This window comes from Antechinus flavipes, chromosome 3 (genome assembly GCF_016432865.1).
Source record: "Antechinus flavipes isolate AdamAnt ecotype Samford, QLD, Australia chromosome 3, AdamAnt_v2, whole genome shotgun sequence".
NCBI classification, from domain to species: domain Eukaryota; kingdom Metazoa; phylum Chordata; class Mammalia; order Dasyuromorphia; family Dasyuridae; genus Antechinus; species Antechinus flavipes.
The window spans coordinates 379,432,836-379,447,897 of record NC_067400.1 but is presented as its reverse complement, the minus strand read 5'-3'; the positions used below and the strand labels follow the sequence as shown (position 1 = coordinate 379,447,897).

Here is a 15,062-nt window from a genome sequence, read left to right as displayed (position 1 = left end):
CAAAAACTCCAATGACAGATGTCATCAACTTTTGGATAAATCTTAAACAATTATTTATCATATCCTTATAAGTCATAACAGAAAGCAATTTTGTCTCAGTAAGTTCACAACTTAGAACAATTATCATATCTAGGTAGATGTTACATGAGTGAACATTATACATACAAATCATTTTGCTTTTAAAATACCCAATACATAGAAAAATATCCCAAATTGCATATTGTCCATAACAAACATTTTCAAAAGGACAAAGAGAAAAAACTATTATGTTCAGAGGCCCTTTAAATAACCTCAGAATGACCCAATACACTCAATTTAAACTTATACAAAAAACCCAATTCAAGCATCAAGGAGCCACAATAAGGATCACCCAGGATCTGGCAGCATCCACATTAAAGGATCGAAGGGCCTGGAATATGATATTCTGAAAGGCTAAGGAACTTGGTATGCAACCAAAAATAACTTACCCAGCTAGAATGAGCATCTGTTTCCAGGGAAGAAGATGGACATTCAACAAAGTAAGCAACTTTCACCTATTTTTGATGAAAAAGCCAGAACTTAACAAAAAGTTTGATCTACAAATATAGAACTCAAGAGATATCTAAAAAAGTAAAGATTAATCTTGGGAACTATATTTCTGCTATAAAGTTGTATAAAGAATACATGTATATCTTGATCTAGGAACTAGATGTGGAAAGGACATTGTACCAGAAAAAGGGTAAAGTGGGGGTACTACATCTCATGAAGAGGCAAAGGAAATCTATTATATCTGAGAGAAAGAATGGAGGGGGATGAATATAGTGGGTATCTTACTGCCTTCAGAATTAGCTTTAAGAGAAAAAGTTTAGACATATTCAATCTATGGTGAAGCATCTCCCATCTCATTGAAAAGTGAGAAGGGAAAAGTGAAAAGGGAAGGAATAAGCTAAATGGAAGGGAATATGGAAACTGGGAGGGAAAGGGGTAAGATAGGGGGAGGAACTCTAAGGCGGGGGAGGGATGCTAAAAAGGGAGGGCTGTGAGAAGCAAGTGGTGATCACAAGCTTAATACTGGGAAGGGGGGTAGAGGGAAAGAAGGGAGAAAAGCATCAACCGGGGTTAACAAGATGGCAAGTAATACAGAATTGGTCATTTTAACCATAAATGTGAACGGGGTAAATTCCCCCATAAAGAGGAAGCTGTTAGCAGAATGGATTAAAAACCAGAATCCTACAATATGTTGTTTACAGGAAACACACCTGAAGCGGGGAGATACATGCAGGTTAAAGGTAAAAGGTTGGAGCAAAATCTACTATGCTTCAGATGAAGTCAAAAAAACAGGGGTAGCCATCCTGATCTCAGATCAAGCTAAAGCAAAAATTGATCTAATTAAAAGAGATAAGGAAGGGCACTATATCTTGCTCAAACATAACAGCAATTACAGTTTTAACAAATCCCATCCCAAGTCTTAAACACACAGTAATAGATGATCCAGGTAAGGTTTAACAGTCGGTCATCAACCATCCCCAAAGTCCCTCATATCAGTCCAAAGTACACTCGATGCAGGATCAAGTCCACGGTCTCATTTTAAAACTGCTGCTTCAGGCTGTGAAGTGATAGGAGGCTCTCATTCTTTGCAGAGTGGGTGTGTGCCGTGGTGACAATCAAAGTTGATCAAAGCTGATCCAGGTTCCAGAAGCAAGTCAATATCTGTAATTTGACCAAAATCTAGAACAAAAACACAAATCTAACAAAGAAAGATTGGATCAGTCTCATAGACTCAGTTCACAAGACTGTTGCAACATACGAGGAGGCCAAAATAAATTGAAGAGCAGTTTCCTATGTGGGGAGACGAGTTTGCTTTACAGGCCAAGCAAACAGCTGCAGTCTTACAGACCCCTGTTAATTGTCTACTTATCATGTAGAAACCTTAAAGAAACAAAACACAAATATCCAGTAACAGACAGATGACCAGGCGAAATAGTTGCCCAAGCATTTAGGATACAATGATTACATATAACCAGACTGAAAATAGCAAGGCTTGACATAATTGAATTTCAGTAACAGTTCTATTGACCATTGCTCTGATCAGAGAGAGATCAGTTACAGAAGGAAAAATTCAAGAATATAACTATAACATAACATAAGCAATTGAGTTTTAACAGCTTATCAATCAATTGTCCCAGTAACTGTCACAGGGTGGAGCTTTAAAACTCCCAAATAGCATTAGCTAATTAACTCTAAGCCCAAAAACTCCAATGACAGATGTCATCAACTTTTGGATAAATCTTAAACAATTATTTATCATATCCTTATAAGTCATAACAGAAAGCAATTTTGTCTCAGTAAGTTCACAACTTAGAACAATTATCATATCTAGGTAGATGTTACATGAGTGAACATTATACATACAAATCATTTTGCTTTTAAAATACCCAATACATAGAAAAATATCCCAAATTGCATATTGTCCATAACAAACATTTTCAAAAGGACAAAGAGAAAAAACTATTATGTTCAGAGGCCCTTTAAATAACCTCAGAATGACCCAATACACTCAATTTAAACTTATACAAAAAACCCAATTCCACATAAAAGAATTCAAGAACATAGCAATTAAACTTTTAGAAATACTCAGACCAAAGTATGGATCACATTTACGACCATTTTCTTTTAACCAAAAAAAAAAAACATTTATGAAGAAACAAATATTCAATCAATTAACCTAAAAATAAGCATGTCCTTAAAAATCACAGTTTGCTGCACTGGCTGTAAATCAGTTAAGAAAAAAGCGGCAGGAACATACTCAGGGAGGTGAGGGGCGGAGAAGATTCCATATGGCCATCCTTCCCCCACTCCTGACCCCCTAGAAAAAACTTCCCTCAGGTTCCCCACTCAATTTCCTACATGGGGATCCTTTTCAAGATTTAACCCATCAGTTTCCCAATATCAGGTTTCTTCCCAAATCCACCCATTTCCAACTTTCTCTTTCCTTCTGACTACATACTTAAACAATCTCCTTAAAGAACTTTCCTTCCCAGATGCTCCTTTGGTAAAGTAGCAGAAGGCAGTGGGGGTGGGTGACTCCTTCCCCCACCTCTTCACCTACTCCCAAAAGTCTTTCTTTCACCTTTCTAATACCAATCGAACCTTTAATTTCCCTTGCAAATCAGTCCTTCTAGATCACCTGCATTCCTCTTTCCTTTTCCCATCAAAAACCTTTTAAGATTCAACCCTATAGTGAATAATAAACCTCCAAAAATCCACACCTGTCCAGCAGAGCTGGATTTAAAGTATAACTTATGTTAACAAATTTCAGAAGGTAACAAACTGAATCAAAGTAATACAGCTGTTTTTAAAAGTTTTTTCTTCTACCACCTTTCTTCTAACAGCGATTAGCATCTTATCTTCTAGAGAGCTTTTTATTGCCCAGGTCAGGCTAAGCTTGAATTTTATTGCTCTTTACTCTAGTAGGCTTTATAAAGAAATGCAAATTTTCCTTAATCATTGTTCTTAAAACTTAACAAAGCTTTTAAATCAGCAAAAACAGATTAGGGGCTTTTTCCAGGATTCCCCACCCTCAGAGAGAAGTATGTTTCACCTTGAATTCCCTTTTCCCATTCCAAAATCCAAAGCGGCTTCGGTGAATTTCCAAGGAAGTCCATTTTGTGCTTTACTCTGCCTTCACAGAGAATGCCTAGATATTCTATTCAAACGTCTTTCCTTTAAATGTTAGCATACTACTGTATATTAACTTTCCAAACTTTCAAATCCCTTTCAATCTATTTTTTTTCTTTCTTTTTATTCTTCCTTTCCCTTTTCTCCCTTTTTCTCACAGGCTGCTGCAGTCAGCCAGAGACAGAGAGAGAGAGAGAGAAAGATTTTTCAAACTTCTTGATATTTTCTAAGCCTGCAACACGGAGGCTGAATCCTTATCTCTTACAAGCTTATTTTAACTTTTAACACAGACACACACAAACAAACATGGAGCTCCAATTTACTATGCACAGTTGCAACGTTGTTTTCCAACCAACAACATAACAGACAAACCACACAGAACATGGAACATATATCACACAGACTACACAGTTATACAGATTCCATGACATTCAAGATTTTTTTAAAAACATGAGAACAACTATTTTCTCAATCGTTGACACCCTGTCTGTTTCAGGAGCTGTTCAGTGAATTTGAGTGGTTCGATCTTCTCTTCAGGTTCCAAGGTGTCTTGGTCTCATAACTGATGATAGAAAATGTGTCTTTTTGTGATCGCAGAATCTACTTGAGATTTAACGAAAGTGGTTAGTTTATTAAAGGCCCAAGGGCCAAAAGAAAGGAGGAGAAGGAGTCCCACAAGAGCGCCGAGAAGACTAGGGAGAAGAGTGGATAGCAAGGGGGAAGTGGAGAACCAGTTCTTATACCAGGATTCATTTTTTCCTCTTTCCTGTTTTCTTTTTTCCAGACTGTCCCTAACAAGGCCAAGTTTATCTGAATAAAAGCAGCATTCCTCCTTGAGGGCTGCACAAAGACCTCCTTGTTGTAAGAAGAGAAGGTCTAAGCCTCTTCTGTTTTGCAGGACGACTTCAGCTAAGGATGCTACTGAGTCTTTAAGGTGTTTAAGTCCTGCTTGCAATTCTTGTAAATCCTTATCTATAGCAGCGCTCAATTGGGAATATTGTTTGTCATTTTGTATGAGGGAGGCTATACCCGTCCCCGTTCCTACCGCTCCTAGGCCAAGGAGGACGGTCAGGGTTAATGCAGTAAGGGGTTCCCTCCTGGTCCTGAAATTGCCAGTACTTTTTCTTTCCCAGATATCAAGGAAATCATCGGCCTGGTATATATTAATATGAGGGAAGAGAAAGACAGAAACGCAGTAATCGCGTTTTTTGATAAAAGATCGGGCATCCAGAAATGTGGTAAGGCCAGCAGAGCAGGCAAAATAAGAGCCGTCAGGAGCGGCCACATATTGCCACGTCAGGTTGACAGGTATGGTGTGGTTGCAAACGCCTTCAAGCTGTTTGGGAGGAAGCATGTTAGGTCCTAGGAGACACTGTTCTGTTAGCCCAGTGGGGTCTTCTATCAAGGACCTCATTTCCTTCTTAAAGGTCCTGACTTCTGTGGTGCTCAGGGGAGCGTTCACAAATCCTATACCTCCCTGGGCCGAAGGAACCTCTCTTAAGGGATATAATTTAGGACTTGGGGTTTTAGTTCCCGGCAAAGGATAATTTCGGATATCTCTTTGAATTTGATCTAATTCCTTCCTTAAAGAGGAGAATGACTCTTTTTTGGAGTCCAGGTGGGGTCAATCGAATTAAATCCTCCCGTGCCCTGAGGGGCCCAGGAGGAGCTGATGGGATTAAGTCCTCACCTTCCCTTTCCTAAAACCATGGCTTCTTCTGGGGGTGGGGATAAGTATGGAGGACTGAGAGATAACAATGGATCCCATAGCTGGGTCTTTAAAGTTTCCTCCTTCGTGTCCTTTACACTTGGACTCTTACTCAACATTATAGAAGCCCCGGAAAGCCATAGTCCTGCATATAGAACCTCCTCTGGATTAACAGGTTCTTTGTTATTAACACACAAATTCAGTATTTGGCACACCCAATCTTCAAGGAGCCAAATTTAGGCCAAATAGTGCCTCCACCAATGTCTTTGTCACTCCAGACAAAGTAGCAATACCTTATCATCTTTTTCTTGCTTTTTCCTTTATATTTTGGCAGTTTGTTCCAATTACTTAATGTGTTTCCCAAGGGACTATCTACTGGTATTCTCTGATCATTTTTCTCATTTCTCTCCGCGAGGGCTGGCTGGGACTGGGCCACACCCATTGAATTTGGACGGAATCTAAATTCCAAAAACACCCAAACACGCCAATTGTCGCCAATTGACTCCAGTCACCCTAGAAGGCCTAGCCAAGCCTACCTGTCCAGAGACCTAGAGTTTAAGACTCAGGGCCTCACAGCATCCTATGAGCGACAAATCCCCCCCAAGACTGCAAGAGTTTCCCAGCGAGCTCAAATTAGGCCGGGCATTTGAGCCGGAAGTCAGGGGCCTAGCCCTGCCTTCCATCAACATACAGTGTAAAAGGCCGGTCATCTTTCTCAAAAGGCAAGGTGGGAGCGGCCCCAAGTACTTGGGCGAAGTAAACCTTTACATAAAGAAACTCTAGCCCCAGGAAAAAGCTTAGCAACAATCATAGTGTGGCCACAAATTAAAATAGTTATTTAAGTCAGTTCTACTTCTGGTCTATGCAATTACACCTGAACTCAAAACTCCCAGCAAATATTAGCTGCAGTGCCAAAGGATTTTATCTTCTACATCAGTTATCATTAATCTAGGACTTCAGATAAATCTAGTTCAAGAATCACAGTAAAGGGTTTACAGCTTATACAGCTATCTTTCTTATCTGAGTAGATAGTTTTAAATTTAACATTACACAGATCTTGAAGTTCACAAGTAACTGAACCAAATTTCATGTAACTTATAATTGCCCAACAGAGATGACAAATTTTAAGGCATAACTCAGTTACAAGTTGCCCAATACCTCTAGAAAACACACCATCTAAGTAGGAAGGTAAACTATCCCATCTTAGTCCCTCAGCATCTCAAAGAATGGAGGAGGGAAAACAGGGAACAAGTCTATAGAGAACATAGAAAAGCACACGGGAAAGACAGACTTCTTTCCTAAGGGTATTCACCAAATTCTTAAATGGCTTCAGTTTCTCTCATTTACTCATTTCTTGCTGCAGTCAAGGAATGAGGGGAGAAAAGAAATAAAAAGCCATCTTCCAAAGAATTTAATTTGCCTTAACCTGAAATTTTATTCCCCAGCCATCATTCCAAAGGTTTTTCTTGAAGCTGCAACCTGGCCAGGGTTGGAGCCCAGGAAAAAATCCTTTGTTGGCAGGGACATAGAATGCCAATCCAGAAAAGAATGGAACCGAGTGTGCTAAGAGCAAAAGGTTTTAGGACTAAGAAAATTAGGAGCAAAAGAGTTCCCACCTGTAGGGTTAGGTAGGAAAGTGTGAGACAGACAGACCTAGCCTGGTTTACCTAGATTATCTCTCCATAAGCAGCTAAGAAAGTTTTAAGTAGTGCCCTGAAGCTAAGAAAAAAAACCGAGAGCAGTTTAAAATCCCATCTTTGTAGACAGCCTTGTGAGCATGCGAAAGCGTAATTCTGAGGCTTCTACAATTAACACAAGATGACCAAATCAGGGAAACTGAGTCCCGTTTAAATGTATAGGACGAGCACACGTCTCGAGGGCTAGAAGCTGCGGCTTTAAGAGCCAGGTAAATGTCTGGAAGGGGCGCGGCCCACTTGTCCAAATTGCTAGCAAATTTCTATTTTAAAAGTTGGTGACAACCTTTCCAGAGATTTGAGAAGATTTAGATTGAGTCCCCAATCTCCCCACTGTACAGTAACCCCAAGAAGGGGACAGGATAGGAGCATTTAAACGGCAGGTTGCCAAGCCACATGGGAGAGGTCCGAACCAGGCCTCGAGTTCTACACTCCCCACTCCATGGAAGAAGGGGGAGGAGAGGCCAGAACGAGGGTTGGGGAGGAAGAGATGCCATCTTACCCAGCGCAGTGCGTCTTGAATGGCGAGGGCTCCTCTGGCGATTCCACGCTGGAACTTGAAGGCAGGGCAGCTCATCTAAGTCCCCAGATCTTACTGGGAGAGCAAAACCTGAAGGGAAGACTGCTTACCCCTGTCCAGGGAGTAGCTGCCATGGGCAGAGACATTCTCTAAACTCACCCCAATTTAGTGACCTTTCTCCTCGTGGCTACAGCCTGACCATTAGAGACTCCATTGCATTTAACAGTGGCATGGGAGAAGGGCTCAAACACAGCTCCTCTTACGTTTCTCCGGCTATCTCCCCAGAACAGAGCAAAGAGAGCGCTGGCCTGGGACCCCCAAGAGGGGTGGGGTCCCCAGAACGGCCACATGACCACTCTTTGGGCTGGGGTGGTGTTAAAGAGACACTTCCTCTCGTGTCTCAACAGTTCCTGCTGGAGAGCAGGACTATCTGGTGACAGAAAAACAAAGATTAGAAATGCATTGATATGCAAAGGAAGGGCCTTTCTCTCTCCAAAGGAATTGGTCAGTGGGAGTTTCTTCAAGCAAAGCATCTGCTCCAGGAAAAGACTTTAGAGGCAGGGGAGTGTCTAGATCAAAGAAGCCTTTTCACCTGAAATGGAAGTAGAGTGAGACGGAACACAGATATTCTCCCCACTACCTTTAGAGATAGAGTGAGACCAAAGAAAGAACGCAGATTCTTCCCGGAAGAATACTGCTTGAACAGCTCAAAACCCAGATTGGTTCTGAGTGTGCCCCGAAAAGGTCGGGGTCCAGTTTGATCGCCAAATTATCTAGCTTCCGGTGTTTGTTTCATCAGGGAACCAAATGTTGAGGTCTAGCTTTGGGGTACCTAAATGAAATTAGGGTTAAGGTCTAGTGGCAGGTTTGGGGTATTTCAAGTGAAAAGGATCTATGGACTGCGCAACATATTTTCTTTGGAAAGGGGCCACTGGTCAAACCAGACTGGAGTGTTTTGATCTTGTCCGCCTGCAGGCTGGGCGGACCAGTGGCCCTTATAAAAAATGGTTCTGAAAACCAAGGCCAGCACAGCCAGGGTACGGCTGTACTTGTAAAGGCTGATTGATACCTTGGTTATTTTTCCCTAATCCTTGTTGAGGGAGAAAACCCTGGCTTAGCATTTGTCTTGTGACTACAGAATTGGGGCTGTACATAATAATACCCATTTGTGAGAGAATATCTCTTCCCCATAGGTTAATAGGTAGATTAGGAACTATGTAAGGGCGGACAGTGCCCGTATTTCCCTCAGCGTCTTCCCAAGTTATCTGAGGACCCGGGGGTAATTGCCGAACCTTGCCATTGTTAGAGGCTCCTTCAATGACTTCATTAATTAATGCCCAGAGGGGGAAAACATTTACAACGTTCGGCCCTTCTTGTTTTAGCAAATTATTTAGGTCTCGGCCAACCTTCTGCCATTTCCCGGGGTGTATTTCAGGGCCATTTACAATAAACCAAGGACGGACCTTATCTATGTATATAAAGAATTTTATAAGGTCCTTCTTTTTTACTTTTATGCCTCTTTCCTTAAGATTTCCTTTAAGATCTTTAAGGAATATTTGTTCTTTAGATAAATGCGATCCCATAGTACCGACAATCGCGAAAACTTACCTCTACCCTTACGGGGGTTCCGTAGAGACCGGGAGTTCTCTCGCGGAATGCTCGGGAGCGATGTCGGGCCGAGGTCCACTTCGAGGCCCACGTTGGGCGCCACTTGTCCTGTCCGGCAGGACATCAACAGTGGGTCATCGAGTGGAGCCGGGGCCGAAGGGGAGCAAAGGCGCTGTAAGACAACAGTCTGTAAAGCCTACGGCTTGGGGACAGGATCGGAGAGACAGAGAGGCAAATTCAAGATTTAAGATGGTGAATGTCTCTGTTTAATGAATGAAGAGAGTTTAATTAAATAGGATTTCTGAGTGGGGGGTTACAATGAGAAGAATGTCGGACCATAGGTGTGGCAGAAATCCTAGATTATACTGTTATCTAGATCTTGGGCGGAGATGACCGATTTCTTGGGACACACATTATCTAATCTCAGGAATTTAGGGTGTTTGCTACTCTTCTTAGCTCTTTGTCTCCTGCGTCCAAGGACATGGCCTCTGGCAGTGTTCAAGGACATGGTCTCTTGGCATATCTTCAAGAGCATGGTCTCTGGCACTTCTCCACCACCTGTGAAAACACAAACATGCCCTCGCCCCCATGTCAATATTTTATGAAGATCCGTGTAATGCAGAGCTCTCACCACATGGCCCTAATAGGTTGTGTCACAGGGCATCATGGGGATGGTGCTCAAAGAGTCCCTGACAGGAGGGGATAAAATTTGTCTGTGGGACTTAAGCAAAAAATTAATGGTGAAAACACCCTAAGGTAGGATGTCACGGTCATGATAGTGGGTCCTGTCCTGTATTCCCCGTTTTATAAATTCCTGAAGTAGTGTCTTAATGTCTCTATGTCAGTGCTCTACTATCCCTTGATCTTGTCGATTATAAGGGACGCCAGTAACATGTGACATATACATCTCTGCACAAAAAGCTTTGAATGGAGCTGAGGTGTAGGCCGGAGCAGTGTCAGTTTTTAACATTACTGGAAAGCCCATGAATTGCACAGCAGCACAAAGAAGAGTTATATGGCCCCAACTCCCTCAGATTTGCTGGTGTTAGTATAAGTAAGACCAGAGTGTATTCACAGACACGTGCAAACACTCCTGGGTCCCAAGAGATGATTGTGTGTGTGAGACATTTGTTTGCCAAATATCATTTGGGTGATCAACTTTAGGAGTAATAGGCAATGGACCTACAGGGGATTTCTGCTAAGGAACACAAGATATGCAAGACTTTACTATCAGTCTAGCTTCCTGATTTGTAATGAGAGATTATGCCCTTAATGTTTTAGCTGACACATGGAATTTGTTGTGAGCCTTTAATGCTTCTAGGATGTTAAGAGAAAGCGTTTTGACTACTAGTTTCTCTAGGAGTAGATAGGGGGCCTGGGAGATCAGCATGTGACCATATATGATAAGGAAATATTTTGCCATGGAATGGTCTTAACTATGATTGCATTTCAACAAATAACTGAAATATAGAGATTGGTTAAATTTTAAATGTGCTGTTTTTCAATGTTTTAGAAAAAAAAACAAAACTTAAGCAGCACTATCAGAAAGCAAGTTAATGTCCTTAGGCCAAATCTTTAGAGCTTGTTAGCAACCCCTGTTAGCAAGGCCTCCTCTTCTAAGTCTTCCCTGACTTTTGTTGGTAAGTCCACCACATTGATACAATCATGCTCTGACTGCACATACTCTCCCGGGGATGCAGAGAAGAAACAAGCTGGGTTTAGATTCGAATCTTGTGATAATATTAGATCATCCTTTCCCAATAAGATTGCTTCATATTTTAATATTCTTGAATCAGTTAGCCATCTTCCTGCCCTCTGATTTAGGATGGATCAAACCTGATGGGGAGCACTCACTATAAGACTTCCCCCAAATGTGAATTGTCTGCTCTCTTCCACTAATACAGCTGTTACAGCTACTGCCTGTAGGCATGTGGGCCAACCTCTTGCCACAGGGTCTAACAACTTTGACAGAAAAGCCACAGGATGTCTGCCCCTGCCCCACCCCCTTTTATTTGTGCAAAGACTCCTAAGGCCACCCCTTATTCAGTATCAACAAATAGATGGAAGAGTTTTTTTAGAGATGGCAATATCAACACCGGGGCTGATAGTAAAGCCTTTCTCAAACTCTCAAAACTTTCTTGTGTTTTAGAGTTCCATTCTATTTGATTAGGTTTTTCCTCTAACAGATAGGTATATACAGATTTAGCTAACAATGCATACTCATTAATCCAATTTCTACAATATCCCACCAGTCCCAGGAATTTCCTAAGTTCCTTTTTTGTCCTGGATCTAGTCATCTGCAAGATTCCCTCAATCCCGGTCAAATCCAATCTCTTCTGAGCCACACTTATCAGGGGCCCTAAATACTTCACTTCCCGTTCTACAAACTGTAATTTTTCTTGGCATACTCTCAATCCCTAATAATAAGAACAGGACAGCAGAGGGAGAAGTGAAGAAGCAGGGAAGCAGGGGACAGGAGAGAGAGAAAGCAGGAGGAGAGACAAGATGATGTAACCATGCAATAAAGCTTCTTTAATTGCATAAAGGGTGTCAGCACTACTCTGTGAGAACCACAGATGGATATCCGTCTCCAAAGGTCGTAGAGGCCACATGAATTGGGCAAGTGCTCAGACATCAGCTGGTGTCAGCAGGTCTGCACTAGCTGGGAACCACAATAGGTCCATACCTATGAGTCAATTTGATTCCTATCTACTTCTTTCATAAAGTAAGTTTGCACAGATACCACCATGGAGTCTCTAATTATAAGATTAACTAACAATTTTGTGATTAACCCAATGAATTTACACAGGCCTCGGGGTATTACTAACAGCTGCCCTAACACTTGTGAACCATCATATTCTATGGGTACTACTTCAGACATGGGAACTGTAAAATTCTCTCCTTTAACACCTGATACCACCAGAATCCTAGATGATAATTTTGTTCCTGGTGCTACCTGGACAACTTACATCTTAGCTGCTCCCGAATCTACCCAAAATACTAATTCGTCCCTAAAGGGGCCCACCCTTAGATTTATCAAGGGCTCTGGGTGGAGCTTATCAATGAGCCCCTGACTCCCCTAATCCTCTAATTCCATTAATGAGGCCACTTGTTCCTCCTCTATCCCTCTTGGGCATTCCCTAGAAAAATGTCCTTGTTTTCCACATGTCCAACATTCTAAATTTGAATTCCTCCATGCACCCTTTCCTTTATTTTTTCTTGCAGACTCCCAGCCCCTCCTAAGTCCCTCATATTCCTTTTTAGCAGCATCCGAGTTATGGACCTGCTGAATCATGATCCTATTTCTCTCTCTCTCTCTCTCTCTCTCTCTCTCTCTCTCTCTCTCTCTCTCTCTCTCTCTCTCTTTCTCTTATCCCTGTGCTTTTCCCATTCCCTTCTCTGCCTCTCTTTTTCCTTAGCCCAGTCCTCATCTCTCCTTACATAAATCTTAATAGCTTCCTCCACTAAAGTTTCCAAAGAAGACTGGGTCCATCCTTCAATCTTCTGTAACTTCCTATTTTTATATGGCCAGGAATTAGATACAAACTGCCCATTTAACATCTGGGCTATCAGGATCTGTTCCTGAATATTTTCTTATTCCTTCTCTAAGTCTTCTAAATACTGCGCTGGTGACTAGTCCTTTTTTGGGGTGATAGCTAAGACCTTGTTTATATTTTGCCTCTTTGGGGAGGCATCCCTCACCCCCACAACTATTAATTTGTCCCTCAGATTTTGCATTATTTTGTCTATGTGCCTGATTAAGTTCTGTCAATAAAAAGTTATTAAAAACAACAACAACAACAACAAAAACAACAACAACAACAACAACAACAAAGCAGCAATATTTAACCTGTATCTGGTAAGTCCCTTAAGTCCTTAAGTTGACTTCCTAATGGGCTGTCCACTGTAATTCCCTGACTAGGGTCCTGACACTCATTTTTGGACTGTGATTTCCCCATCTTTACTTAGTTCCCAAACTAAATTCAGCAGTTTCTCAGAAGCCTCCCTTGGCAGTTCTTTAACACTGGGACCTGTCACAGTCCAGCACTCAACAAAATTTAGCAAGGGCTATTCCCTCAGGTGCCCTAAAACCTAGCCAATAAGACCCCTAAACTATTCCAAGAGCTTACCGAACCACACGGTGCGGATTCTAAACTGCACCGGCCAGTCAGGATATTCATTTCTTCCAAAGTATTAGTTTCTGTACATCAATGAGTCCCCCTGCTTTGGTCGGCTGTCTGAATAGGAGGGAGGACGCACATGCTTGAGGCAGAGACCACTGGAAAAATTCCCCTGTGGGCACCCACCTCCGCTCAAGGTGCATACCCGTCTCCCCAAAAGACACCAATCCTGGAGAGCCCCCAAAACTATTTGGGGCAATTGCACCTACCCAAACTGACTACTCAGGAGTCACTCCAAATGATGTATAGAAAGAATTTATTAAAATCTCAAGAAGCGGACCATCCTGGCCTGTGGTCCCAAAAGGACAGCAAGGAATCCCACAGGAGGAATCCCATTCACTTGAAGATGCTTACAACTTTTATACATTTCAGACAAAGAACCCCCAAAATCCCACCCTCTATTGGTTGAGCTTGGTTACATAAACCTTTATCCTCCTATTTGGTCAGTGGAATGCAGTGAAAAGGGTGATCTACAATTTCGTCCACTTAATTCCTTCTTTGGACAATGGAATGCAGTCCAGGTCTCATCTGAAATCACGTGACTGGGGCCTATAGGCCTGATTTACTTTAGTTCATAATCTCTGATCAATGCGTGCTTAATCTGTAAGTTCTTCATCTTTCCACACAATGGTATGCATTTATAATGGAGCGGCTCTAAAACAGGGACCCTGATAAGAAAGGGTGAGTACAACACCTAATTTGCTCAATAGGTCTCTAACCTATAAGTTAATGGGGAGAAATGTGAGCATGTAAGATCTGATTGTACCCTCCTTCCCTTCGTGGTTCCATCTCAACTCAGTGGAACTTACATTTGGAGGCTAGAGAGTACCAACCCCAATGATTTGTGTTGAAGATGGTTCCATTTTCCAATCAGGAGCACAGTGTTTCTGTGCTATAACTGTCAGTTATTGACCAAGCCTCTAAAAGCCATTTCTTCTATGCACAATGGTAACATAGGTCATGTATCTGTAATAACTTGGTGCCATTCAATTTACTCTGTTCTTACTATACATCCTTCTAATTGCTTTTGATGTAATACTAAAGATTGTACGGCACAATTCCCTACTTTTATGGTTGTGGTTTGTGTGTCCACATTTACTGCTGATACACACAATAGTTTTTCTTCTCTCCCCAACATACATTTTTTGTATCACACCTGCTGATTATCTTCTGAGCAATGGAGAAAAAGTTATAGCCACTGACCCAATAGGTAAAGGAGGTATTTGTTGAATTTTAATAACATAGGGCCAAGATGGTGGAGAGGAGACACACTGTTGTGTAACCTCCGTGTTTTTCTCTCACTATCCATTTCATTTCATGCCTCTGAATTAATGCTCCACTGAAAAAAAACATACAATTACTTACCAAGAGAAACCATCCTTGAGACTCGTCAAGAAAGGTCTGTTTTTTGCGAGGGCGGGGACGGTTATTAGATCGGAAGCAGACTGCGGGCAGCAGCTGCAGCGAGAGCACAGAAAGCAGCTCAGAGCCGAGCAGAGCGGAGAGGGGGTGGGGCGTGATCGCAGCTGTCTCTGCGGGGAGAGCTTTGCTACAGGATTAGATGCTTTGCTACAGGATTAGATACTTTGCTCCGGCAGCAAGTCAGCAGCCCAGCAGAGAAGCTAAAAACACCGGGGGTGAAGAATACAACCCCAAACAGCTGGAGTTTCTCGGGACCTGGCCACCCCTCCCCC

The 15,062-nt window shown here is 42.1% G+C and overlaps 1 protein-coding gene and 1 pseudogene across 2 annotated transcripts in view; both read right to left on the bottom strand.

Annotated features, from left to right (window-relative positions):
- The window catches only part of LOC127553394 (proline-rich nuclear receptor coactivator 2-like), a 24,187-nt pseudogene extending 10,676 nt beyond the window's left edge, over positions 1–13,511 (bottom strand).
- Positions 1–15,062, bottom strand: part of LOC127554392 (uncharacterized) — an 804,883-nt gene that overhangs the window by 699,658 nt on the left and 90,163 nt on the right. The gene's annotated exons all lie outside the window — the stretch shown is intronic.